Here is a 22,174-nt window from a genome sequence, read left to right as displayed (position 1 = left end):
AGTCCGTGCAAAAATAAAAACTACTTAATTTTTTGGGGTAAACCTTTTTTATTTTTCAACATATTCTCCTTTTAGGCTTATACACTTCGACCAACGCTGCTCTAGTTTGTTGATCCCTTCCGAATAATAGGATTTGTCCAAGTCTGAAAAATAGCCATTCGTTTCTGCAATCACCTCCTCGTTTGAATAAAATCTTTTTCCCGCCAGCCATTTCTTCATATTGGGGAACGAATAGTAGTCCGAGGGAGCCAAGTCTGGAGAATAGGGGGGATGTGAAACGAGTTGGAACCCTATTTCCATTAATTTTGCGACCACAACTGCTGAGGTGTGAGCTGGTGCGTTGTCGTGATGGAAAAGGACTTTTTTGTGGGCCAATCGTGGGCGTTTTTTCTTGCAGCTCGGTTTTCAAACGGTCCAATAACGATGAATAATATCCACCTGTAATAGTTTTACCCTTTTCCAGATAGTCGATGAGGATTATTCCTTGCGAATCCCAAAAGACAGTCGCCATAATCTTTCCGGCCGAAGGAACAGTCTTCGCCTTTTTTGGCGCAGATTCCCCCCTTGGTAACCCATTGTTTAGATTGTTCTTTGGTCTCAATAGTGTAGTGATGTATCCATGTTTCATCCACAGTGACGAAACGACGCTTAAAGTCCTGCGGATTCTTCTGGAACAGCTGCAAACCGTCCTTGCAACACTTCACACGATTTCGTTTTTGGTCAAGCGTGAGCAATCGCGGCACCCATCTTGCGGATAGCTTTGTCATGTCCAAATGTTGATGTAAAATATTATGTACCCGTTCATTTGAGATGCCCACAGCACTAGCAATCTCACGCACCTTCACTCTTCTGTCATCCATCACCATATCATGAATTTTATCAATGATTTCTGGAGTAGTAACCTCAACAGGGCGTCCAGAACGTTCAGCGGTCACTTGTGCCCATATGGCCACTCCGAAAATTTTGAAACCACTTATAAACTGTTCTAATCGAAGGTGCATAGTCACCATAATGTTTATCAAGCTTCTCTTTAGTCTCCTGAGGCGTTTTGCCTTTCATAAAGTAGTGTTTAATCAACACACGAAATTCTTTTTCGTCCATTTTTTGAAAATCACTCGACTTCCTCGATTCAAACGAATGCCAAACACAAAGAAATAGACCGATCTGGCTGAAACTTGGTGTGTGTTCTTCCAAGAGATGCTACTAACTAAACATAACCACGATACGCGCCAGTGGTGCTATCTCTCTGACTTTGCACGGACTTTTCAAACGACCTTCGTAGGTTAAGTTTCGAACGTTTCAAAGTAGTCTGGCGAGAAGTTTGTAGCGTTGGTTAGTTCCTAGTCTTTTCAGTCTAGTATGGGGATTCCATGTCCAATAATTATATATATTTTCAAATAATCGACCCGATTTTTCACAATTTATAGTTTTCTTTCATTATGAGCATGAAACTTTCCTTTGGTTATAAGTAAAGGAGAAAAGAAAAACTTTTTCATTGTAATAAAACTTCATTTCCCCCCCCACACCCATTTTTCAATGGAAATTCTGTAACATTGGTAGTTTTTCCCGAGCCGGATATGATCAGTCGGATATACGTATGTAATATGTGTACGAGGTTTTCTTTTTGTTCACGTGAAATTTTCCTAAAGTCTCATTTTAGTTATTTTTGTATCATCCAACTTTTTCTTTTACAAAGGAAGTTTTATAACAGAGAAAATACAAGAAAAACAAACTTTTCCATTCTATTCATGTATGTAGTTTCCACAGTTTTTTTTCTTATTTTGCTCACTATGGTATTCTATACGTCTGTCATTTTCCTCCGTTATTGTTCTATTTTCCTAAGCTTTATTGATAGGTCGAACAAAATAGTCGAACAAAATTCTTCTTTAAGTTACAGTTTTGTACATCCTCATCAAGGTGACGTCAAAACTAAAGGACTGACTGAGTTCAAATCTGTACATTCACAAAAAAATATAAGACCACAGACTGTTAATTTTTAGGCGGATAAATAGATTTGATTAGGAAGGCTGAAGGGCTGAATGGAATTAAAGATAATATTACTGTTCAAGATTTAACCCCTTTAACCAGTTAAGGGTGGAATTTAGTTTTAAAAAACTCCACCACAGTGTGCGGAATTAAAATCAGACAATGACGTGGTATACACGTCGAACGCAGGGGGCAAAACAACCATAAGTTTACAATAATCATAATAGTCACTGTGCAAGCGACTTTTTCTGCAATCTCTCTTAGGGATTTGAGATTACAGCAGAGCATTCTGTGCTCTCATTCAAAATCTTGCACCGCTTCACGTATGCATTGCACTAGTTAACTAGGGACGCCAAGAGCTTTTACAAGGAAGAAAAGAGCTTTGAATTCTGTGCAAAATGAAATCATGCTCGTGCTGAGGTCTGAAGCTCTATCTAAGGTAAAAAAACGGCATTGCACAAGGGTTGAGAGCATATTCTATTTGTGTGCATAATTCCCCAATCTCTAATGCGGAGACCAAACATGTACCAACCACTTATCATTTGGCAGACTCTCACCGCAGTTCTATTGGTAAGATAAAGGAAACATCCCACCAAATAATATTCTTATTGTATTTTATTAAAATTTCAAGTTTTTTTAGTTAATGGCAATTTTATATTTTTCACAACGAGTATACACGTCGAACGCACCGTGTATCCACGTCAAACAAGCTTAACTGAATAAACCTTTCACAATCACTTTGTCTAGCCTTTGAATGTCCTCTACACTATCAACGACATCTTATTCTTATCCAGATATCGCTTCTCGGGCCTTTTGGCTAAGTTAAAAGTGTAGTATCTGTTCTTATCAGCTTAATCTCTGGTACGGTCTCCATAGAGAACCCAGAAGATTAAACTGATTTTTTTTTGGAATTCGTATTTTTTATATTTTTTTACAGGGGCGGGTGTTGGATGTAGTTTTTTTTGTAATGCCATACATCATTGGCGCTCGGCCATTAGATGTCTCGCAGCCCAATATATTTTCGCTCTTGAAGAGAGCTCGTCAGTAGTCGCAGTCAAATGGGACAAGGCTTCGCACTCAAAAATATGGTCTCCTGTCATGTGCCCGTTCCCGCAAAGCACACAGTTCGGGTTTTCAACTACCCCGATCTTAAATAAGCGTGCCTGCAGGTAATTATGTCCATTGACCAAACGAAAACAGGCCACCGCTACGCTCCGAGGCAGGTTCTTTGGCAGCACATTGTCTCTCTCAAGATAGCCCATCGTTTGCCCTCTGATTGTGTGGTGTGCAGTTCCGCTGTTCTCCGGTGTTGGGTGTAGTGGTCAAGAGCGTGGCTTTGTAAGTGAGGAGAGATCCCCCAGTTCGAATCCCGCGTAATAATATTTTAGAAAAAATAGTTTATAGTGAAGTATGAGCTTCCGCCCCCCCCCGTCCACGACACCTAAATTAGTAGTTGGACGTTGAGCCCCGCCCTGAAAAAATTGGCGATTACTTTACTTTACAGATTATACGACGTAATTATTTTAGTTCTGAGCAAAATTTATTAAATATCTCTTGTAGTATGGATCTCACCGCAAGATGGCTCTTCCATACCACCTTCACCAGAGAACTCGCGATTTCCCTTTAAAGCTCAGAAGGTTATAAAGCATAAGATTTATGTTCAAATAGAAAATTCACTCTCACTACATTAACTTACTACCTACTCACTCAATTTACAACTGTTACTTTTAACAAAACATTATTTTACATTTAAAAATAAACTCCCAACATAGTAAAAATGTCAAAACTTTATTTACTATATGGAAAATATTTTGAAAAATAATAAATTTTCATGAAAAATTTCATGTTTCACGGTTCTTAGAGTTTATTGTTCCAAACTTCCTTCAGTCCGTATTTCCGCCCCCGCCCCGCCTTGCCTAACCCTGGAGATAATTTGAATTTAACACTGTTTTTAGCTTACAAAGTTTGTAATAAAATAGGAACTTTTTATACCCAGGGAAAGCTCAAGGGGGAAAAAAAGAAGCTTTTTATTATTTTAAAAACAGAAAATTTGTTGATTTAAACGACCATTAGACAAACTGTTGGCTCAAAAAATAAAAATACAAAAAACAAAAATCATGTTTAAATATTCAAACAATTTTATTTTTTCGCAATTTAGTTTAAATAATTTTTTTTTTAAATCTTTTATTGGAATTTACAACTGCAACGGTAGTTGCAACAAGCAAATATGGTACCTGATAAAAAAATACGTGAAAATATACGAGTGTAGAAGGCACCCAGTGGTGTCACTCCAGTAACGTGTATTGCTCTCACGATAAGAGTAGATCACGAGAGGCCATCTTCTCTTCAATCCTCCTTAGAGGATTACCTGGTGTAATGTGGGAGGAAGATAGGTGTTCTATGAGAGGGGGTTAGGATGAGCTGCTGTAGAGGAATGATGAATTTGAGAAAACGAGTGTTAGCAATATCTGTAATGAAAGGGATTTTAAGGTCATTATGGATAGTGTGAGGTTAGATACATAGAACGGAGCGTTAAGAAGTTTTTGAAGTATTTTTGGACTGTAATGCCTGGAGGCGTAGTGAGTTGGGAACGCTTAGTCGATCCCCCTTACTTCGATGCCGTGTGACCAAGTAGGTCGCAGTAACAGTAGATATAAAGAGTCTTTTGTTAGTTAGGTTAAGTTTAGATCGTTTGTCGAGTAGTCTGGCGAGAAGTTTTGTAGCTTTGGTTAGTTTCTAGTCTTTTCCAGTCTAGTCTGGGGGGATTCCATGACAACCGTTTGCTTCTAGGTGTTTTTTTAAATTTAAATTTTTGATAATAAAAAGATATTTGATTGGAATATTACAATAAAACACTCTTGCTGATAATAATTATCAAAATTCTATTGTCCTTTGAGTTCCTGACCTTTTAAAATAAACACGTCTTTTTATTTTTTTTTGTTTTTAATGATTTAAGGCGCATCAACATCTAAGGTTATTGGCACCCGGAGCTCTTTTCAGTGCACTGCCGGCCTCCGGACAGTGTTCTCTCGTTACAGACAACACCGTACCATCACCGGACATTGAGCTGTAAGATGCTTCTAGAAAGAGAAAATCTAAGGGTCAGCAGCTGGATTCGAACCCGGGACCTCCGCGTGGGAGTCCAGTAAGCTAACCGCATAGCTAATCCCTTCCCTCATTATTACTATTATTATTATTATTATCCCTGATTTGCTTCGGATATTCATCCACCGTCAGAGGAAATCTAATCTAACCTAACCCAATCAGTTTAGTGTAGAGATTTCGACTTCACTTACGTTACCGTATCGCTCAACACTGATTAATACCTCTAATGATGGATGAAAGTACAAAATCGGTCAGATTTACGCGCGTTACGATAGATAAAATCAAAGATACTTTAAATTTACGTTGTTAAAGTATGTCTTGTGGTTCAAATTTTCAAAAACGTTGAGTGGAGTTGATTGATTAAATGATTTTTAAGTCGTGTCTACTTTGATCAAAGATTAGAATATTTGATAAGGTATTTAATTCAATTTTTTTTTTTTTTTTTGGATTTCGGTGAGTAACTAAAATTTTTAATTTGATGTAAATCGTGGAGCAAAAAAAGGAAACGATGCGAATTTTTGATTTTGATCTACTACCGGAAATACCCATTTAGAAGTCCCCCCCCCCTTAATTCGTAAATTTGTCACAATCAAAATACTCTCCCTTTTGCCACCACTAAGAGAAATTGAATACGAGTAGAAGGAAACTCAAATAGAATATTGGGTATGAAGCGCCTGTACATTGAAACTGGAAGTGGTGGGAGGGGGTACGTATTGTTGTGTATCGTTTCCATTGTATAGATGGAAACTTGTTCCGACAATGAAGTTGCTACCAGTTTCCAGCATTGCAGCGCTGTAGTACGAGTACAAGGTGAAAAGAATATATAGTGAACAAGGTTTTTTTTTTTTTTTTATCCAGGTGTACCTAAACCTGAAAGAGAGAGTGAGATGGTTACAAAAAACGCTCTTACCAATACACAGAAATAAATACATTATGTTGGAGAAGAGCGCGCGCCATTGTGTGCAAGTGTAAACATGTATAAAACAGACGTGCTCATGTTCATACATGCGCGTACGAGTATACTTTTTTTTTTTTTCAAAAAGATACCTCCTATTTTTTATTATTGTTATTTTTGTTTATTTATTCTTTCCCATGAATGTATGTATGTTCTCACCACACGATAATGAATTTCATATCTGTACAATTTTTATGTTATGATTTCATATTTAGCTGAATTATTGGCATTAAAATTTAATTAAAAAAAAAAAAAAAATTAAAACATATTTTCCATTCATTAAAAACGTGTTCGAATTCCATGAATGGTGGTTTTTCTATCCAATAAGGTTTCAGATTCAGTAATTGAAATTACTAAAAAAAAAAAATCCACTTTAAATAGTTGACTATCTCAGGAGACAAAAACTACGAGAAGCAGGCTTAGTAATTTTTGTTTCAGAAACTTTTCCTCAGACTTGTAAAATAACTTTTAGATGGGAATGAAAAATTCAACTAATCCCCCCCCCTAGCAATCAACACGGAGTAAACAAAATTGAATACAAAATTATGAAAAAAAAAAGAAAAGACAATGGGAAATAGTTTTTCACTTCATAATTAATTTTTTTTTTTTTTTAAGAACAGGCAAGGTTAGATTATTATATTACAAAAATATTTGTTAATAAGTTCTCTCCCCCCCACCCAAGGATTGGTCTAAATGCGCAAGCGCAGAAAAAAGAAAACAAGAATATGTAAACAGCGCTCACGTATTCTATTAACTGAATTAGTTTTGTTGGACACTGCTAGAGTGTGCTAGTGTGTTTGGTTGAGAATTGAGAACGTGTTTGGGGCTACGTGTTCTGCATTATTTATTTAAACATGGTTATTATTGTAAAATTTTAATAATTTTATTGATTAATATAATTAATTTATAATAATACAATATTCTATGTAATTATTGTTTATCAAATCCTTATATTTTATTTACTACGCAAATTTAATTTATTTGTGGTAATATAATATTTTTTTACTCAACTACCTGTTAGAGGAAGTATGCACAATTTTTCTGATTTTGTTTCAACACAGGAAATACGATTTTTTGAGGTCCCTTTTATAGGTGAAAGTTTTACAAATATGTGTGACGGAAGTAGGAAGATTTGTTCATATTCAGGGGGACCATAAAACGTTTTATTACTGATGAAAATTTAATTATTAATTTAGGCTTTTTTTCTTCAATTTAAAAAGCAACCTTATCTGAGATCTGGTGGCACCTGATGTCTTTTTTTAGTGCATCTCACAGTGGACAGGCTGACTGCAGAATTTATCCGTCAAGGCCGTGTGGGGTTATATAAGGATAATTGTAGGCCTATTAACCAGGCCACTGCAGGCTCAGAAAACACATGCATCGCATGAGCCTGGCAGATGGATAGCCTTTGTAGGTTCTGTCAGGAGGAGGAGGAGGAAATAAGCACTACACGTGTTGTGTCAGTGTGAGGGGTTTGTCTTGGCTAAGGCTGGAAACATAGTGGAGCGGCGAGCAAGGTGGCGATGATAGCGAAGAGTAAAACGGTGAAAACAAACACAAGTTAACCGTGGGGAGCAAAGCGAAGATAGAGCGACGCTACCAAGAGAGAGAGTAGAGCAACGTGTTGTGACATGTTTGATTTCTTCGCTCTTATCGCGATCTATTTTCAAGGTTAAAATGGATATTGCGCATTTATTGGTGTAGTTTTTTTTTAAATAAACCTCTATGGGATCAAAAGGATCTTCTTACATCACAACCGATTTGTGTTGGGAAAGAAATGGAACTGGATTAACGCGACTGAACCGTCACCTATGCTAGCTGCAAGTCGGTCTCTTTGATTTGAAGCAGCTATCATCGCCGCTTTGCTCACCGCTCAACTATGTTTCCAGCCTAAGGATGTTACTTCTCGGGGGGGAGGGGAAAACCAAGGCCTGAGAGCTTTACACCAGGAGTCGTTCTCCAGCATTAAGAGTCTGATTAAAAGGACAGGTCTGTAGGGTGAGTTTTAGAGTGGTGAGAGTCACAATAGATCCAAAGGGGTCGCAGTGGCGTAGGCCTTAAGGGCCACCCTATTAGAATCTTATCTTATCTTATCAGTAGACAGAGAGAGAGAGGGGGGGCTGCCAGAAACTCCCAGGAAGTGAAAAACTCTAAGGTCTAGCAGCTGAAATATAAGACCAAAGGATATCCGCGTGAAAAGCCAGTACACGCTAAACACTTTGCAAATCCTCTTATCTAGGAAACGTTTTTTTCCCAGAAAATTTGACTTCAGTCAGAAAATTAAGGTTAGGCTTTTCTTCTAAAGTTTCATTACAGTTTATTGTACTGTATTACCATCTGTACTTAATAATAAATAAGAATCAAAATACGGAATGGAATTTTTTGAAATTTGACTAGAAAATTGGCCGACCGGAAATGCTACTGTACCCGGATAGAGTTTTCCGTATTTTTAAGATTTTCTCGTAAAATGGTTCCTGCGATTTTCCTTTAAACTTTACTGCAAATCGTGAATCAACAATTTGTATATTTGCAACATTGTTCCACGATTAATACGATTTAGGGAAATTCTAGAATTAAAGAAATGCTTGAATTTAGAAAGAAGAGCTTGAATCCAGTACGCTACCCACTCAGCTAATTCCCCTACCTTTTTTTCACACACACACACACAGAGGAATAACAGTTTCATATTAACCATAAGAACGAATAAAAATTAATGTTTACCTTACTTCTCTAGGGATTTCTTCCGAATTACTTAACATTTCCTCGATATTATAAATCCTTATTTAGGATAGAGTAATTTTTAAGATTCACCCTTCTCCCCCCCTCCCCCCAAACTGCACTTATCGTAATGTCTATATTAATTATAGATAGGTACTAAAACCAAGAGACTGTATGCAGCTCATCATTAAATACACAAAAAATGATTAAATCTTTTTAAATAAGGTTGTGATTTCCCGTTTCAATCCTCTCTCTCTTTTTACCCAGAAGGAAAATGCAACAAAAAAGAAAAACAGAGGAAATTGTAGCACCAGTGAAGTCGCTAATTTCCCTTGTGATTTTTCTTGAAGACACTTTGAGAAATATTATTTATTTATCTGTTCTTATGTTTTCATTCTTGAGTTTCCATATCTTTTCTCGTCTTGGTTCGCCCTTTCTTAAGATTGTTCTTTTATGAATAATTTAAAGAACAAAAAAAAAAAGAAAAAAGAGAAATGAAGCTGAGCTTTAAACTATGCAACAAGCTTTCTATTTGCTGCATGATTTGAAAGGATTGTACCCAGCCCCATCTTATGTTATCTTAACTTTTTTTAAATTTAAGATGCGACTACATCGGAGGACATTAGAGGTTTGTTTTTTTTAGTGCACTACCGGCAAAAGTGTTCTCACAGAGCAAACTGTGAGCTGTAAGAAGCTCCTAGGAAGAGAACTAATCTACCCTTAAGTCCAGTACGCTAACTACTCAATCCCCAACCCTTGAATCATTTTCTTTGGAAAATTCGATTAAAGACACTTTCGTAAGTGAGAAAGTGGTTAGGCCTTCCTCAAAAGTGCCTTCCTCTTTTTCGCGCAAGATTTTTGCCTGCAAACGGATGCTACCATTTCCTGTAAACTGTGTACAGTGATTACAAACACATAAACCTATAATTCACTGGAAATATTTTTCCCGAATATTCGAGTAGTCGTGGACGGAGGCGACTAACAAACATACTTTACTGTAAATTTCTCATATTAACCATTAAATAAAATCCAAGGGCTAGACTAGTACCGCAATACATCTTAGCTTTGCGGGTCTAGCCTATAACCGCCTAACATAGTTTACTGTAAATTTCTCATAGCTATTAAATAAAATCCAAGGGCTAGACTAGTACCGCAATACATGTTAGCTTTGCGGGTCTAGCCTATAACCGCCTAACATACTTTACTATAAATTTCTCATATTAACCATTAAATAAAATCCAAGGACTAGACTAGTACCGCAATACATCTTAGCTTTGCGGGTCTAGCCTATCACCGCCTAACATACTTTACTATAAATTTCTCATATTAACCATTAAATCCAAGGGCTAGACTAGTACCGCAATACATCTTAGCTTTGCGGGTCTAACCTATAACCCCCTAACATACTTCATTACAAATGTCTCATACCAACCATTAAATAAAATCCAAGGGCTAGACTAGTACCGCAATACATCTTAGCTTTGCGGGTCTAGCCTATAACCCCCTAACATACTTCATTACAAATGTCTCATATCAACCATTAAATAAAATCCAAGGGCTAGACTAGTACCGCAATACATCTTAGCTTTGCGGGTCTAGCCTATAACCGCCTAACATACTTTACTATAAATTTCTCATATTAACCATTAAATAAAATCCAAGGGTTAGACTAGTACCGCAATACATCTTAGCTTTGCGGGTCTAGCCTATAACCGCCTAACATACTTTACTATAAATTTCTCATATTAACCATTAAATAAAATCCAAGGGCTAGACTAGAACCGCAATACATCTTAGCTTTGCGGGTCTAGCCTATAACCGCTCGGCTAGCGTGGCCCTCATATTGAATTAAATATAATTCAAAAGTTCAGGAGTTCGTAGCGTTCAGCGCTGTTGCAACTACAGTATTGCAGCCGGAAATAGAGAAACGATAGCCTGCAGTAGTTACATGACAATCTCGGCTGCTGTGGACATCCCCATTGTATAATGAAGCTACTTCTAATAAAGCCTAGTAGCTATAATAAACCCATGGGCTACAGTGTTGGACCTATGAACTGGTGGCCGCATCGTTTCATGTATGTCCAGGTTGCATCATGAATCCTTCTACTCCCCCCTCCTTGTATTCTGTGCTCTATATTGTAGAGACCTCGATGTATACTGGTTTGGTATGAATCCAGGGTATTGTGTGTATGTATGTCCAGTGTACCTAGTTGGATGGACACGCAGTTTGGTGGTTAGTTTTGTGTAAACAGTGTGTCATCAACCCCCCCCCCCCCGCTGAACACTGCAGCACCCATCATCACGATTCGAAAAGTCCATACTAGCCTGAGAACTGGCCAACCCATTTCCGGTGAATTCTGGACAACTGTTTATGACAATCGGATAATGTTAATATCTCCCTCCATGCTGTGTGCGGCTTTATTGTTCTCATCACGCTCCAGGTGGTCAATAATGTTAACACATGGTTGTCCACTGACGGTAAACGAAGAGTTGTTGGTCCTCTTTCATGATATTCAATATTCTCCCCATTTTGTTTTTTCCTTTCTCTTACCCTACTTAAGGGGAAATTATCACAATCGTGTGTATGGAAGAAAGCAAATGAATGATGTATACTCTAGGGAGGTTCTCATTATTTTTACTCATCGCTTCCTTTTTTAATGTAGCCTTGGAGGCTGCAATCCGCGCCATCCATACAAATCCTAATTAGATAATTTTCAACAGAATGGCGCAACATTAAGCGTTTACGGACGATTTTGTTTTGACTGCTAGAGCCAATGGCTGCACTGGAGCGTTCCAGCAGTTTGTATGCAGGGCTACGACATATATTAGGCTGAAGGTTAATGAAGATAAAACAGTGTATCTGAAGTCTTCTGGAAAAGTCCAGGAGGAAGGAGCCTCTATCTAGTTGAACTTTTCTACCTTCAGAAGACTTCAACGATTAAGTAAGTAATAGTAAGTAAAGTATTTGCCTATTATTTCAGGTGGGCTTTACATCTAACTACCAAATTACATCTTAGCTTTACGGGTCTAGCCTATAACCGCTCGGCTATAGTGGCGCCTCGACTTCAACGATTAAAATACCTGGGAATCACCAGTAAAACTAATATTCTCATTTACAGAACTACACGATCTGTAAGAGTGTAAAAAAAATGTTTGAAGGATATCCGAGAGAAAGAAATCCCCCCCTCTTAAGATGCATGGCCGGTGAAAATGAATGGTTTTTGGAAGAGGAAAAGCGATCTGGAACTTCCAGAATTTTGCGGAGAATTAGATTTAGTAGCAAGATTCATAAAAATTAAGATCGTCTAAGATGGATTGGCCATCTTGAGGGAATGCCAAGTTCTAGGGACCTTCAGGAGATAGTACAAAAGTAGAAGACCACTCTTGTGATGGTTGTAGCCAATCTAAAACCGTTTTTACTAACGCTATAAAGTCCCTGAACTTAGGGAAGTAAATTAGTACCAGGTCAAAGGATTTTGACCTTTTATTTCAGAATCACCGAAAACGAATTTTTGTATTTTTTTTGTTCAGATAATGCGCAGGAGAGGGGGGAATCGTGTACTCAGGACCTCACAACTTTTACTTCCGCTACGTAAATACTACATCGAAAATTTAACATGATCGCTTTACTTCCGTTTACGAGTAAAAGGAAGTAAAACAATATTTATTAAAAAAAAAAAAATGAATAAGATAAAATAAAAAATGAAGCCACTCATTTACTTGAGGTAGATATATATATATATCTACCTATATATATACATATATACGAGTATATAGGTCAAAGCATCAAGTGCCATTATAACGGGTTACAGGGGCCGAGAGTAAAGGGGGGCTCGTCTATTTATCAAAGCCATTGAGATAATGATTCGCTCGCAGACGGGTGGTCCTAAGTCCTGGTGTGTGTGTGTGTGTGTGTGTGTGTATTAGGGAGGGAGAAAAATATCTTCAGGCAACGTGCTGAAACTTTGTCCACTCCTAACTAGGATCAGGCGTTTCAGTCTTCTTGTGTTATGCAAGTAGTAAGACAACAGAAAGAAAAAAAGACCCTCTAAGCTCAGAGAAATGCCAGAGATTCTCCCTCTACCATCACTCCATCCCCACCACTAAAGTACTGCCCTAACTTAGACACACAAACTTGTTCGCACTCTTAAACGTCATACTTATTGATAATTTTTCTGTTTCATCTGTCGTCATTATTTTAACTGTCATTATTTATTATAAAAGCTCTTTCCTCAGCTATACAAAGATTAAACAAAAAACTTCAATTGAGATGCAAAGAAAGGAGAGTAAATAGAGAAATTTTATTATTATTATTATTCTTATTATTTATTTATTTATTTACAACCTGGATAACCAGATTGTTATCGTGATGGATCCAGCGCCACAATCGAGGGGAGGCATGCTGAGAGGGGCCAGCCAATGCTGGAACTCTCTGGAGGTTGTAAGAAAGGTTAGGATTGAGTTAAAAAAAAACTCCCAGGCTGCAGTAGGGAAGGTTTACTTAACCATAACATCCCACCTGACGTGGAGTTATGGCACCTGACACTAGGAGAGACGTGGCAGTTGCATGTTTTCGATTGGCAACCGGGCATGACTACCTTCCTAAGCATCTGCATAGAATTGGTGTGTTTGACACCCCCATTTGCCCACTATGCAGACAAGACGAAATGGATGTCGAGCACCTCGAGGAGTGTTCTGCTTTGGCAGACGCTCGGTTGTCGGCTAAAGACCTTGATCAATATAGCCGGGCAGCGATGCTCTATTGGGTTGCGCGTGGTCTAGTGGCCGCAAAGCTGAAGACCGGCGTAGGTTAAAAAAAAAAAAAAGGATTGAGTTAAAAGATCGCGGGGCCAACGTCATTTCAGGCGTCGTGGAGGACTGTCAGGATGGGTTATTATGGATAAGGCTTGTGCTGTGGCATTAGGATGTTTGGTTAGGCCTATTATGGAAATTAAGGAAGCCGGGAATGTTTTAGGTGATTGACAAAAAGGGATATTAAGGTCTGTATGGAGTCCCTCAGACCGTTGGAGGGCCGGACTATAAAACAATCTATTTTAAAGTTAAAAAACAAAAAACAAAACGGGAACAAATAGAATATTTCAAATAAAGAACAAGTAAATTTAAATCAACAAACTGCCCAGTATTTCTGTGGGAACTATGGGCCTGCTTTTGGCTAATGAGATGGTCAATGTCCGGGTTTAGTTATAGTGCTTTGCCTTTCTTCCTATTTCTGGCTGTTATTTTACACTGTTTTCGGAGCTGTGACGCGTGCATCCCGCGTCATCGGAAGTAGCGCTTTGCGGCACCGCCACATATAGTGCTCCTCTCACTGACCACCACCAATGAAAGAGATGCCCTTGCCGGAAGTGCGGCAAAGGCCGTATAAATGTCCTCAGGGGGCCGCATGTGGCCCGCGGGCCTTACTTTGGGGTCCCCTGTATTATAGAATAGACCATTAACAGTCCCATGGAGTCCAGATGAATCAGTGAAGACTTCTCCAGCTTTTAAAGTGGTAATAAAATATGGCTAACCAGTACAGCCTATGCTATCTAGCGGATATTTCGGTTACAAAGACATTAAATGCTAGTCATTAATTTACTCTAAAATAATTCTGATCTTGAGTAAACTTAATCAAGAAAGGCATGCCCTTTCTAAACTACGATCATGAAAGAACTTCGAACAATATTGAAAGCAAATTAAATAAAAGGCAATTAAATGGAGCAGAATAATAGAATAAAGTTCAATGAGAAAAAATAGGCAACCATTTTCAAGTTTCATTCTCCCCTCCCCTTTGTCTTTTATCACTTTCAAAGTTTTAAAGAAGTACAATGAGTTAAAAAAAAAAAAAAATCTAGAATGAGTTTGCGGAAGTCCAAAAGAAAAGGGAATTCAGTTGACAGGAAACGACGAGCTTGGCGTTGCTTTATAAAAAGAGTTGAAAGAGGAACCGACCAGTCTTAGTGTTGGCGGCGTGAGTAAATTAGACTAGTGTTGTCACACAGCCCGTATTGACAGAGCCACACAGCCTTCCTAACGAAGTACCTAACGAACCAAAAAACTACTGTTCAGCTGTAGCCACTCCACTTGGTAGTAGTTGTGTAGCTAACTCTTCACTAAGGTTACCCTATATATATATATATATAGAAAACAACATTTTCGTAATACTGAATTCTGTGCAACGAGGAATACTCTAAGGTACATTGTTCCATTTCTCTTTTTAAGGCTCTCTTCAAGGCAAAAGAACAATAAATATAATTCTCTTCAAGCATTACATTCTACAGTGATGATACAGGAAATGGAAATATATTGAATTTAACCCACACCCCTCAGAAAAAATAACACGTAGCAATAACAAACGTGATTACAATCTCAAGTGACAAGATCGAATTACAAAGCTGTTGTTTTTTATATATATATTTTTTTTACCAAATCGGGAAAAATTGAGTTTTCAAATTGGTAACATGTTCTGACATGCTCTAAAGACATAGTGTGAAAGAGAAAATCTTGATATGAGCATCCTGTTATAAGTATGGACAGGTAAAGAGATGGAAATAAGAATAGGGATACGTCACATAAAGAAAAATACGTCATAGTAAAAGAAAATTATGTAAAATAAAGTAATGCCTGTTTTTTTTTCAGGCAGAATTTAAGTTCATCTACTAAATTTTTAAGGCAAAAGATTTATGCGTTTTGAAGATAGTAAGACTAGAACCAGTAGGCGCCACAAGGTAGCCCAGAATTTTACTGATTTTTTTTTTTTCTTTAATAAAATGTATTCAATTACAAATATGAAACTAGTATACTAAGTTAAAAGAAAAAGTTGTAGGGAAATGGCTAATTATAAATTACCACACACCGATATCAAGTGTATAATTGCAAAAGCAGCACTACAAAAATGGCAGACAGATTACAGTAATGGTAATAATGGGAGATTCTATAAAACTATGGCAGATCAGTTACCCTAGACAACCATGGTTTAAGGGGAACTGTCACTAATAAATGGGTTGTTACGACAATAAGCAGACTGAGAGAGCGAACCACACGATGTGCGTGGATCGTATTTTCACAGGATCAACTAAAAGGTCCTCTCTCCTCTTTGCGTAGATTGCGATGAGGAGGAGGATTTCTAGCATATAATAATGGTATGCCCACGTTATGTACAGTAGAAGGGAAACAAATGTTTGTTGACTTATACAGGTATTTTAGATGCACCATTTCGCTACGAAGACATAATATTCTCCAGCAACATCTATGTGCTTAAATCTGTAGCGGAGCTAGCTAAGAATTATGAATGTATTTAAAAGTTATAGCTGATTAGAATGAATGGAAGAAAATGATTAGAGAAGGATTACGGTGATTTTAATTTCGGTTAAGCTACAAGGATGGCAGGAATATAGAGTACTGATCCATCCATTAGTTGTAAGTTTGTATGTACATAGTTGTATATAGTAGAGGGATGAATGTGTGAAGCGAATGTATTTATAAGTAAGAATGGAGAGTGAGTGATATTCTAGTGATAAGCACCTAGACGATGCTGGCTGTAAGGCGAAAGCCAATGCAAAAAAAAAAAAAATCGTAAGTCTTATTGTCAAGAAAAGCCTGTGAAAACTAGGAAATTGTTTTGGGTAAATGTATAGCAAGAGGAAAGAGAGGGAAACCAGTTTGTAAAAAAAACAAAAAAAAACAGTTTTTCATATTCAGGGGACCCTCCACAACCGATATTGTCAATGAAAATCAAAATCCTAAAACCTGCTATACGTACAGGGCCGGATTTTCCTATAGGCTAACTAGGCTTCAGCCTAGGGCCTTAAGATCAAGAGGGGCCTACATTCAAATTGTAAGCAAAATTAAAATTACACTATTCTAAATACAGTACCAATAACAACATGTTTCATTTAACATATTGATATATATCACAGTAGTGATGTATTTTATTATCTCTGAATGTAATTTACATAAACTTAAAAATGGGAGGTGAAATGGCCTCATAAGTGGAATAGCCTAGAGCAGGGGTCGGCAACCTATTTTAAGTAGAGAGCCATTTCTCCTTAAATAATTTTAGTAAATTTTACCAAGAGCCGCAAGGATGATAGCGTCAACAATTCTGTAGATCATTTGTATTCACAAATTATTATTTTATGATATTCAATAACATTTAAATGTTTTATATATTTATTTTCACATATTGCAAAGTAAATAAACAAATAAATAATAACTAAACCTGTGTTTGAATGAAAATGGCGGCAGTCCTATACATTACGTACCGTATTTTAATATAATTCTATTCAATTTCAAACCAATCACATTTAAAATTCTTTTTGAAAAAATATCTTTACTTTAATAAATGAAATTTTCATTTGTTTCAATAAAATTGAAATATACAATTTATTTTGGACAGGCTGAAGAGCCACCAAATTTGGATAAAAGAGCCGCACGCGGCTTGCGAGCCGCGGGTTGCCGACCTCTGGCCTAGGGCCTCAAGATCAAGAGGGGCCTACATTCAAATTGTTAGCAAAATTAAAATTACACTATTCTAAAAACAGTACCAATGTACTATTTTAAATTTACAAACTTAAAAATGGGAGGTGAAAGGGCCTAATAAGTGGAATAGCCTAGGGCCTCTTTTAATCTAAATCCGGCCCTGCTGCTACATCACAAATACCTACTCTCATTTATTAGAGAAATGTAAAGTCAAAGAACAAAAAGATTTTTTTTTTTTGGCGCATCAACAGCTGAGGTCATTAGCGCCCGGAGCTTTTTCCAGTGCACTGCCGGCCTCCGGACAGCGTTCTCTCGTTACAGACAACACTGTCCATCACCGGACAGTGAGCTGTAAGAAGCTCCTAGGAAGAGAAAATCTAAGGGTCAGCTGCTGGATTCGAACCCGGTACCTCCGCGTGGGAGTCCAGTATGCTAACCTCATAGCTAATCCCTTCCCTACAAAAAGATTTGAGGAAATGGAGACGTTGTTCTGGAAAATTGTCGATTAAAAAAAAAATTACCGGAAGTAATCTTTATGTTCTGCTTCAGAAAGCACTCATATTAATACGCAGTCAACAATAAAATTGACAAAGTAAAAAAAAAAAAAAACCAACGTAACTTCCGGATTGTATTCTGGTAGCTGGGATTAATCTCGTACGGCGAGCGTGTACAAGTCGTGAAATCTAATGTTTGGTAATAAAATTTAATGGCGACATACCACTTCAGTCGTCGTTCTTCCAAAGCGGGGGTCCAAAAGTCTTTTTGTTTTGTCTGTATGATAGTAAAACGTGTTTTTATTTCCATGCGTCAGTCGTACGTCAAGACTTACTGCAAGTAAATTCCAGTTATATTTGGAACATTACTCATACTTTGTGAACGAGTCCAAGGTAATCTTTTATTTTAGAGAATTTTCTTTTCTTTTTTTTTTGTAAATAAACCAAAAGAAAATCTGAAAAATCTGAACTCACACGACATCCGTTTACTATTATTCTAAAATATATTTTTAGCAAAAGCTATATATTTATTATGGGACTGTAATCGCAGTAAAAAGTTAAGAAAAAATTGTAGACGTTTACGAGAAAATAGATAAATTCTATTCGGGAAATTGGCCTGAATCATCAAAATCTGGAAATTAAGTCCCACATAAGTTGGCTACACAGGGTGAACCAGTAACTAATGTCCATAGGCCTACTGTGTGTAGTACATCTAAAGTGGACTTTTCAATGACGTATTGGCCAACTTCATAGTTTCCACTGTTCTTGAATGACGTCACTTTAATTTTTTTCCCTAAAATCATTACTTTTTTCCAATAAAACTGTTATTACTCAGAAAGTTTTAGTCCGAATTCAATTCTGATGACACGGTTAGAAAGACACGATAGATTTTCTAAAAAAATTGACACCATTTTGAAGCTTTAATTATTTTCCAAACAGCCTCAATATTCATCCGGATGCTGGGAAAAATAAAAGTAATAGAAAATTTTTGAAGAAAACTCATTAGGCCCTTACGTGATCATTGATCAGACCTAGGTGCTGGCCACTTTTTATAAAAGTTTCCTTGTTTAATGTGGGCTTTCAATCGGTATATCATTTTCCAGGATTCCTTTTATCTTCGCCCGAGAAATTACTTTTGTTTTTGTAAGAAAACGGTGTTCACGAGCACTCAAGAGTGTTAGTTATCAAGTTGTTTAATTCATTGAAAACTCTTTTTAGATGGACACTGGTCAATTTCAAAGTAGATTGTCTTGAAATAAGGAAGTCAAAGGTTACAAATTGCACATTAAACATTTACTTCTGATCTCACTGAAATATTTGAGAAAATGTTAGGAAATATTTTAAACAAGTACTTAAACAAAAATTCATATAGTTTGTATTTACTCCAAATTACAATTTCACACATAACTGCACTGTTGAAAAATATAAGAATGTGAATAAGCCTTAACTACCCTTTCAACCAACAGATAATCCTAACCAACACAACTAGGTATCTTATAAATAAACTTCCCTTATCTGTTAGACTTGGTTTTTCAAAATTTTTTCTATTGTACCCTATTTGAAACTAAGCAAATTAAACTGCGATTATAAAAATAGTACTTGTTTAAAATATTTTCTAAACATTTTCTCAAATATTTCAGAGAGAGATCAGAAGTGCAATTTGTAACCTTTGACTTCCTTATTTTAAGACAGCCTACTTTAAAAATTGACAACTGGTCCATCTAAAAAGAGTTTTCAATGAATTAAACACAACTTGGTAAACTAACACTGTTGAGTGCTCGTGAACACGTTTTCTTGTAAAACAAACGTAATTTCTCATACAAAGATAAAAGGAATCCTGGAAAATGATATACCGTTTGAAAGCCCACATTAGACAAGGAAACTTTTATAAAAAGTTCCAGCACCTAGGTCTGATATTGATCACGTAAGAGCCTAATGAGTTTTCTTCAAAAAATTTCGATTACTTTTATTTTTCCCAGTATCCAGGAGGAAGATTGAGGTTGTTTGGAGAATAACTTATGCTTGGAAATGGTATCAATTTTTAGAAAATTTATCTGTCTTTCTAACCGTGTCATCAGAATCGAATTCGGATTAAAACTTTCTGAGTAATAACATTTTTATTGGAAAAAAGTAATGATTTTAGAAAAAAACTTTAAAGTGACGTCACTCAAAAACAGAGGAAAATATGAAGTTGGCCAATACGTCATTGAACTCCACTTTAGATGTACTACACACAGTAGGCCTATGGATATTACTTACTGGTTCACCCTGTATATTTTTAATAAATAAAATTAGAAAATAAAATAGAAAGATGATGTTGCCAAAATTATTATTCTGTAATCATAATCTCTCAAAAGACTCTCTCATTAAGATAGTGATGATGCTGAATACTCAAATGAAAGAATAGTATTAGAAAGGAGAAGTAATGCATTTACTTCTCAACCCTTACTCCCCACGAATTCTGGGTGCGCTAAGATTAGATACAAACTTATTTTGAAGACAAAGAAAAAGTAACGAATAGAAGATGGAGAGTGCCAACAATGGACGGTAAAAGCATTTGGTCATAAAAACGCTATACTTCTAGTGATAGCCCCCCCCCCAAAAAAAAGAAAAAAAAAAGAAAAGGAGATAAAGATTCGAACGAAAGTAATTTCGGGTACTTGACCCGGTTCTTTACTCGAAATTTGGTATCCCCCCCCGAATATAGAGTCTGGTGTTTCAGTGATCTGTATTTTAGTAAGAGAAAATGAAAAAGAGAGTCTAATGTGAACATTTAAATGACTTTCTCTTACAATTTTCAAGATCCTAACTCTTACTTCTCCCATTTCTCACAAAACAGTAACTAACATTAAAACATCTGTGCATCTTTTTCAACTGAAAGTGCAAAGGGGATCCCCCCCCCACAATTTGGACGATGCAAGCTTGATAAACGATCGAAACTTTCACTAAACAACAAAGCTGTTTGGACGAATGGAATAGAACTTAGGGGCTCAGCCAAAGCTTCCAATATCTACAGGAATCCAAACATTTCAATCTAGAACGCTAATGCTCCTTACTTTGTTTCTAAATCCACCTAGCATTAAAGCTTCCTTGAGATGCTTAAGCACAATTATAATGATATAGATTAACATTAAACTCCATAAATTTTACAATACCCTGAAGAAGGTAATATACTTACCCGAATAAGTTGGTATGAAGAAAGAAATTTGTTTTTGTAAATTTATTGAACGCACCTCAATATTCCCCAAACATCATAATGCACAAAACTTACTTGGTAAACCAAAAAAATGTAGTGTCAGTTAATATTATAACATAAATTAGTTTAATTTCATATTTAAGAGAACTTATGTAGCAAGTCATAGCAAGGCTTTCTATTTTGGTTTCTAGAAAATCCGAGAATAGAAAAAAACAAAACCTTTGTTTTAGTTTTCAAATTAAGTTTTCTCTGAATTCAAACTAATGTAAATTGAGTACTTCTCACATGTTTATAACCGCGTCCATGTCTAAAACTAACCTTACTTTGTAATAGTACTTTTTGTGTATAACAAGTGTGAGGTTATGATTGGAATACAAGCGAAATGTGAGCGCGCTATTACACCAATTTATATGTTTAATGTTTCAACCATTGGCAATTTGGATTTAAAATAACATTGTAAAAACTAAGAAGAAACTAAGAAAATTAAGAACAATGGCAACAAAGTGAAAAGTGCTTCAAATCAACGCTGAAGGAAATGTGGTTTACAACATTTAAGGTATGTTTTGCATGCACAAAAATTAAGGAAAAAGTGTTTAATCTAATCTTGATTCAAATGAAGTTTCATAGATCAGTCATCCAAACAGTAAGCTAAATCTCGAACCTCAATTTTTACTCTAAAGAAAACTTTAATAAACACCAATAAATTTCACTTTTGGAAAATGTGTGCGAAAGAATTAACTTAATTTTCTTCTATAAAAGATTCAAGGCTACAATTTCACTAAGTTCTAGTTTTCAAATCAACAAAAATAGAACTGTCAATTTTACTTGTGACAAATTTTATTACTTAAAACATTATTTAAATTTAGAAATAAAATATTAATTTCAGCTTACCTAATTTCATTTCTGCAAGATTAGAAACAAAAGAAAACTGCATCCCAGGCAGATGTATCTTTTTTTCACTGCACTTAAAAGAACACCACTCAGCACACAAAAAATTGAGTTCACGAACCGAAGTAAACCTGCAGAGAACAGAAGAACTATTAAAAAAATGAAGATGACGAGAGAACATTGACCAAAAAGAACATTCTAAAAGCAAGTTCTCAATTAAGAAAGAGAATTCCATAAAGAACATTCAGAAATAAGGTATGTTAAATAAAGTTTTAAATAAGAATGGCTCCATCTTAATCCATTTTTATTGCAATTCACTTTCAGAAAATGATTTCAAATTCAACTAATCTT

General features: G+C 36.3%; 1 protein-coding gene and 1 non-coding gene across 14 annotated transcripts in view; both read left to right on the top strand.

The window, feature by feature from the left end:
* LOC141447722 (uncharacterized) overlaps window positions 1-22,174 on the top strand; it is a 610,137-nt gene that overhangs the window by 386,883 nt on the left and 201,080 nt on the right. The window lies entirely within an intron of this gene.
* Window positions 2,783-2,982, top strand: LOC141448285 (U2 spliceosomal RNA). Its single transcript, XR_012454933.1, has one exon. It is a non-coding gene; the product is annotated as a U2 spliceosomal RNA (small nuclear RNA).

Source organism: Rhodnius prolixus, unplaced genomic scaffold, assembly GCF_049639745.1.
Source record: "Rhodnius prolixus isolate KJV_2025 unplaced genomic scaffold, Rpr scaffold_13, whole genome shotgun sequence".
In the NCBI taxonomy this organism is placed as follows: Eukaryota; Metazoa; Arthropoda; class Insecta; order Hemiptera; family Reduviidae; genus Rhodnius; species Rhodnius prolixus.
This window is presented reverse-complemented; position numbering and strand designations above follow the sequence as displayed.